Here is a 7,455-nt window from a genome sequence, read left to right on the forward strand (position 1 = left end):
AGTGCTGGGATTACAGGCATGAGCCACCGCGCCCAGCCTATTTTGAGAGTTATTATAACGTACTATTTATCATAATAAAGCGAATAAGTAATTAGTAATATTAATAGTGTTAGAAACCAAGATTTTGACTGTAAGAGAAGGAAATTTAAGCAAAAACTGCTAATCTTTTTTTTTTTTTTTTTTTTTGAGACAGAGTCTCTGTTGCCCAGGCTGGAGTGCAGTTGTATAATCTTGGCTCACTGCAGCCTCCACCTCCTGGGTTCAAGCGATTCTCCTGCTTCAGCCTCCGAAGTAGCTGGAACTACAGGAGTACACCACCATGCCCAGCTAATTTTGTATTTTTAGTAGAGACGGGGTTTCACCATATTGGCCAGGATGGTCTGCCCACCTCAGCCTCCCGAAGTGCTGGGATTACAGGCATAAGCCACTATGCCCAGCAAATACTGCTAATCCTTCATCTGAATTGGAACTATCAGCATGAACCCGTGCCACTGAAAAGGCTCAGAAGCAGTGACAACCCAATAACAATGAATCCCCTGTGTGTCCCAATTGTGATCTCCACATAGCACTTCCTACTAAAAGGAACAAGGACTCTTTGGTGAAATTCCAGGTCTGGGCCAGGATAGCTTGACAGACTAGAGAATAAGGAAGTTTGGCTGGGTGGGGTGGCTCACATCTGTAATCCCAACACTTTGGGAGGCCAAGGCAGGAAGATTGCTGGAATCCAGGAGTTGGAGACCAGCCTGGGCACATAGCAAGACTTGGTCTGTACCAATAAGAGAAAGAAAAGAAAAGAAAAAGACAAAGAAAAGAAAGAAAAGAAAGAAAAGAAAGAAAAGAAAGAAAGAAAGAAAGAAAGAAAGAAAGAAAGAAAGAAAGAAAGAAAGAAAGAAAGAAAGAAAGAGAAAGAAAGAAAGAAAGAAAGAAAGAAAGAGAGAGAGAGAGAGAGAGGGAGGGAGGGAGGGAGGGAGGGAGGGAAGAAGGAAGGAAGGAAGGAAGGAAGGAAGGAAGGAAGGAAGGAAGGAAGGAAGGAAGGAAGGAAAGAAGGAATGAAGGAAGGAAGGAAGGAAGAATCGATCAGCTGGGTATGGTGTCACATGCCTGTAGTTCTAACTTCTTGAGAGACTGAGGCAGGAGAATCAGGTGAGTCCACAGTATGAGGCTGCAGTGAGCTAGAACGGTGCCACTGCACTCTCGCCTGGGTAACAGAGCAAGACCTTGTCTCTCTAAAACAAAAAAGAAAAAGAGAGAGAGAGAGAATAAGGAAGTTACAGTTATACAACTCAGGTTAGGTGAGGGTCATTTTAAAAAGACCCAGTAGCCAACTTGAGAAGACTCCCACTGGCCGAAGATGAAACAGTTTCAGCATTAAAATGAATAATGACTGTATGAGATTGAAACACATCAAATACAAGAAAAGTTCATGAGTTCATAATTATACTGAAAAATAAAACCACTGGTCACCTTTGGACATTGATAGGGCACCGATTCAAGGTTTTGAAAATTAACAGGGGCTAGCACATCCTGTTGCTGGCCTGACCCATATTCTCTTAGCACTCAACAAACCAAAGACTGCTTGCTGCCCAAGGATATTTGTGTCTGTGGAGGAATGCTTGGCCTAAGTGCACAGTAAGTCAGAAGCGCCAGAAGGTTAATGCCCCTGGGACCAGCTCTCAACAAGTGACAGGTGGAGAGGTGGTAAATTATTATTATTGTTATTATTATTATTATTATTATTATTTGAGACAGAGTTTCACTCTGTTACCCAGGCTGGAGTGCAGTGATGTGATCTCGGCTTTGTAACCTCAGCCTCCCGGGTTCAAGTGATTCTCCTGCCTCAGCCTCCCCAGTAGCTGGGATTACAGGCACATGCCATCATACCTGGCTAATTTTTATATTTTTAGTAGAGATGGGGTTTCACCAGGTTGGCCAGGCTAGTCTCAAACTCCTGACCTCAGGTGATCTGCCCACCTCGGCCTCCCAAAGTGCTAGGATTACAGGCGTAAGCCACTGCGCCCAGCTGGAGTTGGTAAATTAAAACCCCAGCCTCCTCATCTCTCAGGTGGGAAAACGGTAGCAAGTTCTACACCAGCTCCCAGAGCGCCCCAGCAGGCATGCATTTCATTTGTCCACGGCCACAGCCTGTTCCATTATGCAGCATTTACTGGATTCCTTCCCTTTCTCGTCTCTGCTTGCCATCAAGATCTGGGAATTTTCAGACCCACCAAGTCATGAAGACATATGGGCACAGCAGCAACACAAATGGTACATTTAGAATTGGATGTAAGCATGTCCAGAGGGCATGAATAAGCTACAAGTGCAGGGAGTCCAGATCCCACTTTACCTGTCTCTGTTGCTCCTGTACCTCTCTCAGCTCACCCTGTAGACTTGTGGGAATTTCCCTATAACCAGGCTTTAGAGAAGGAAAACATGTAGGCCTGGTTCATGGGTGGGTCTGTCTGATCCATCGATATGAGTTAAACTTGGATGCTGCCACACTACAGCCCCACTCAGGGGTGGCCTTGAAAGACAATGTGAGGGGAAATCCTCCAGGGAGGACATTTCAAGCAGCACACTGGTGGTCTACTCTGCAGTGAGAGAGGTGACTTGAGGAAAGTATATACACGTGGATTCTTGAGCAGTGGCAGTGGCTTCATTGGTTGGTCAGGGGCCAGAAGAGAGCAAGATTGGAAGGTTGGAGATAAGGATGTCCGGGGAAGAGGTATATGGATGGACTTATAGGAGTGAGCAAAAAGTGATAAAACTTTGTGTCTTATATCAGTACCATTAAAGAACATTCACTGAAGAGGGGGCATTGAATAGCTAAGGGAACAGAAGGACTCCAGTGGATAAACCAGCCTTTGTCATGTCAGGGCTTCCATGGTGGGCCCATGAATGGAGTAGTTGTGGCAGTAGATCAGGAGTCTATGCAAGGGTCCACCAGCATGGGTGGCCTCTCATCACGGCTCGTCTAGCTACTGCCACTGCTGAATGTTTGGTCTGTCTGCAGCAGAAACAGATGCTGACCCCTCAACATGGTACCAGCCCTCAAGGAGATCAACCAAGCAGTTGATAGTATGTTTTTTGTTTGTTTGTTTGTTTGTTTGTTTGTTTTTGAAACAGAGTCTCACTCTGGTTGCCCAGGCTGGAGTGCAGTGGTGTGATCTCAGCTCCCTGTGGCCTCGACCTCCCAGGCTCAGGTGGTTCTCCCACCTCAGCCTCCTGGGTAGCTGGGATTACAGGTGCACACCCCTATACCTGGCAATATCTTTTTTTGTATTTTTAATAGATATGGGGTTTTGCTATGCTGCCCAGGCTGGTCTTCAACTCCTGATCTCAAGTGAGTGCCTGCCTCAGCCTCCCAAAGTGCTGGGATTACAGGTGTGAGTCACTGTGCCCGCCTGATGGTATGTTAATTTCAATGTATCTCTTTCAATCTGGGGGAGGAGCAATATGTCCTCACTGGGATTAGTGCATATTCGGGATAAGGATTTGTCTTTCCTGACTAAATGCCTTGGCCAGCACCAAATATCAAGGGCCCAAAGTCAATGATTTGTCCTTATGAGATCCCTTATAGTCTCACCTCTAACCAAGGGTGTCCACTTTATAGTGAAGGAAGTGTGACAATGGACACACAACCACAGGATCTATTGGTTCTATGCTATAATATATCACATCACCTTGAATCTTCCAGCTTGCTAGTACATTAGTATGGCCTCATTACAGCACATCTAAAGCCAGCTTGGGGAAAAGACCCTCCGGGATTTGGGTGCTGTCCTGCAAAATGCAGTACATGTTTTGAGCTAATGGTCATTATATAGTATTATACGCCAGATAACTAGAAATCAGGGGTACAGGAACCAAGGTATGGAAGAAGGAATACCCCTGTCACCTGAATCAGTCCTAGTGACTCATTTGGGGGAATTTGTGTGCCTCCTGTCTTTATATATTTAAGGTCTGTAGGATTAGAAGCCCTGGTTCTTGGAGTGGCAGATGCAGCTCCCAGAGGTCACAGTGAAGGTTCTACTAAACCTGAGGCTACAGCAGCCACTGGATCATTTGGGGCATCTCATACCAATTGGCCAGTACACAAAGAAAGGAATTATGCAAGCAGAGATATTTCATCATCATTATCCGATGATCAGGCAGTTGTACCAATGATGGCCTGGCAAGGGCATGGTAATGTAAGGCAGAGAACTTTAGGCATGAAGGCCTGGATTTTCCACTGAGAAAGCCCTGCAGACCAACAGAATGAACTGTAGAGGAGGGAAATGTTGAATGTTGATTTCAGCCTTGGAACCAACTGCAGCAATGGTTATGGTTTGTCCCACTAACCCACCGGTTGTACAATTTTTTTAAAAAAACAGATGCGGTCTCACTCTGTCACCCAGGCTGGAGTGCAGTGGCATGATTATGGCTCACTGCAGCCTCAAACTACTAGGCTCAAAAAATCTTTCCATATCAGCCTCCCTAGTAGCTGGGACTACAGACACATGCCACCATACCTAGTGAATTTTTAAATTATTTTTTAGAGACAGAGGTCTTGCTTTGTTGCTCAGACTGGTCTCAAACTCCTAGCTTTAAGTGATCCCCCAACCTTGGCCTCAAAAAGTGTTGGGATTACAAGCATGAGTCGCCACACTCAGCCTGTTGTTAAGACTTTCTTTTAAAAGGGTTAGAAATTACAATCAGCCACCACCTTGAAGCATCAGAGACAGGATAGAATGAACTCATGGAATGAGAGGCACGAATGGATCCTAGCAGTGCAAAGCGTGGATGGTACTGTGACCCACATCCTTCAGCATTCACCTCTAAAGGAGAAGTCATCTTTGTGAACATCTGTGACTCTGCCTGGAGGCATTTATTCTGGCTGTGGGAGCATGTTGTGCTCAGGGCAAACCAGGAATGCTACAGAGTTAATGCTCCCAGAATGAGGTCTCAACCAACAGAGAGGGAGTTGACAATTATATCCTATTTCTTTGCCCCTTGGGTAGGATTCTCTGAGGCAGCTTCTATACTTCTCCGAGGTTCCTAGCAGGATTTAACACCATTTGCCCACCTGCTCTAATACATGCCTCTAACTGGCCCCCTTCTCTTTCCTGTCCCACTTCTCCACTCCTCTCCCAGTGCCTATAAGCATCACTTACCAAATAAACTACTTACGTTCCTGACTCAAGATCTGCTTTTAGGAAGTAGATCTTCCTTAGCCCACCTAAGACAAATGGGAGATAATCAAGCATTAATTCTACCTTTCCTGAATGGGTGAAATGTCAGAGTAACAAAGCAGTTATTGAGAGCAGTTTTTCTTATAGATGATTCACAGCTAATAAACGAAGGTGGGCCTGGCACAGTGGGTCACGCCTGTAATCCCAGCACTTTGGGAGGCTGAGGTGGGCAGATCACTTGAGGTCAGGAGTTTGACACTGACCTGGCCAACGTGGTGGAACCCCTTCTCTACTAAAAATACAAAAATTAGCTGGGCATGGTGGCACGCAGCTGTAATCCCAGCTACTAGGGAGGGTGAGGCAGAAGAATCACTTGAACTCAGGAGGAAGAGGTTGCAGTGAGCCGAGATCAAGCCACTGCACCTCCAGCCTGGGTGACAGAACAAGACTCCATCTCAAAAAAAAAAAAAAAAAAAAAAAAAGAAGAAGAAGAAGAAGAAGGAGGAGGAATGACAAAATTAGACGATCTCCATTTTGCAACTGCTAATGAATGAATGAATCTAGACAATGATCATCAGTGCCATCAGATAAAAGGTTGATAGGTGAAGGGGGTCAAATGGTGGCCACAAGAAAATATGTCCATAGGCTGGGCACGGTGGATCATGCCTGTAATCCCAGCACTATGGGAGGCTGAGATGGGAGGATCACCTGAGGGAGTTTGATACCAGCCTGACCAACATGGAGAAACCCTGTCTCTACTAAAAATACAAAATTAGCCAGGGTGGTGGTGCTTGCCTATAATCCCAGCTATTTAGGAGGCTGAGGCAGGAGCATTGCTTGAACCCGGAAGGCGGAGGTTGCGGTGAGCTGAGATCGCACCATTGCACTCCAGCCTGGGCAACAAGAGCAAAACTCTGTCAAAAAGAAAGAAAGAAAGAGAGAGAGGGGGAGAGAGAGAGAGAGAGAGAGAGAGAGAGAGAGAGAGAGAGAGAAAGAAAGAAAGAAAGAAAGAAAGAAAGAAAGAAAGAAAGAAAGAAAGAAAGAAAGAAAGAAAGAAAGAAAGAAAGAGAGGAAAAAAAAGATAATATGTCCATGGCCGAATCCCTGAAAACTGTGAATGTTACCTTGTTTCAGGAAAGGATCTTTGCTGATGTAATTCATTACGTGAATTCATTCCTTAACTTCAGTTAAGGGTCATGAAATGAGTTCATCCTGGATTAGCCAGGTGGGGTACATCCAATGACGTGTGTCCTTACAAGAGATAGAAGAGGAAAAGACACAGACGCATGAAGAGGAGGAGGCTACATGACCACAAAGGCAGATATTGGAGTGATGCAGCTAAGGAAGCCAAGGAACAGAAGTTGGAAGAGGCAAGGAAGGGATCTGCCCACAACCTCCAGAGGGAGACAACCTAGGTTTTTGTTGTCGTTGTTGTTGTTGTTGTTGTTGTTGTACCACTGTGTTATTGAAAACCTAGATTTTGGACTTCTGGCTGATAGAGAATAAATGTCTCTATGGTAAGAGAATAAATGTATGTTGTTTTAAAAACAAAATTTGTGGTAATTTGTAACAGCAGATACCGGAAACTAATACAATGGAGACCTTTTATTTATTTATTTTTGAGATGGAGTCTTGCTCTGTCTCCCAGGCTGGAGTGCAGTGGCCCAATCTCGGCTCACTGCAAACTCCACCTCCCGGATTCAAACAATTCTCTTGTTTCAGCCTCCTGAGTAGCTGGGACTACAGGCGCCCGCCACCACACCAGGCTAATTTTTTTAACTTTTTTATTTTTAGTAGAGATGGGGTTTCACCTTGTTGGTCAGGCTGGTCTCAAACTCCTGACCTCAGGTGATCCTCCCACCTTGACCTCCCAAAGTGCTGGGATTACAGGTGTGAGCCACCGCACCTGACCTACAATGAAGAACCTTATAATTAATGGACAGACACTCTGAATTTACCAATCAGTCTCAACATCACTGAAAGTAGATTAAGGCTCAGGCGTGGTGGCTCACAGCTGTAATCCCAACATTTTAGGAGGCCAAGGCGGGAAGATGTTTTGAGGTCAGGAGCTTGAGACCAGCCTGGGCAACAATGGCGAGACCTTGTCTCTACAAAAAAAAAAAAAAAAGGCTGGGCTCAGTGGCTCAGGCCTGTAATCCCAGCACTTTGGGAGGCCAAGGCGGGTGGATCACAAGGTCAGGAGATCAAGACCATCCAGGCTAACATGGTGAAACCGCGTCTCTACCAAAAATACAAAAAAAAAAAAAAAAAAAAAATTAGCCGGGCGTGG

General features: G+C 45.3%; 1 long non-coding RNA gene across 1 annotated transcript; it reads left to right on the forward strand.

Annotated features, from left to right (window-relative positions):
- The first annotated feature begins 3,305 nt into the window (after nt 1–3,305).
- Nucleotides 3,306–6,718, forward strand: LOC119624276 (uncharacterized). Its single transcript, XR_005240294.2, has 2 exons — nt 3,306–3,407; nt 6,300–6,718. It is a non-coding gene; the product is annotated as an uncharacterized lncRNA (long non-coding RNA).
- The last annotated feature ends 737 nt before the right edge of the window (nt 6,719–7,455 follow it).

This window comes from Chlorocebus sabaeus, unplaced genomic scaffold (assembly GCF_047675955.1).
Source record: "Chlorocebus sabaeus isolate Y175 unplaced genomic scaffold, mChlSab1.0.hap1 unalloc_scaffold_1618, whole genome shotgun sequence".
NCBI lineage: Eukaryota > Metazoa > Chordata > Mammalia > Primates > Cercopithecidae > Chlorocebus > Chlorocebus sabaeus.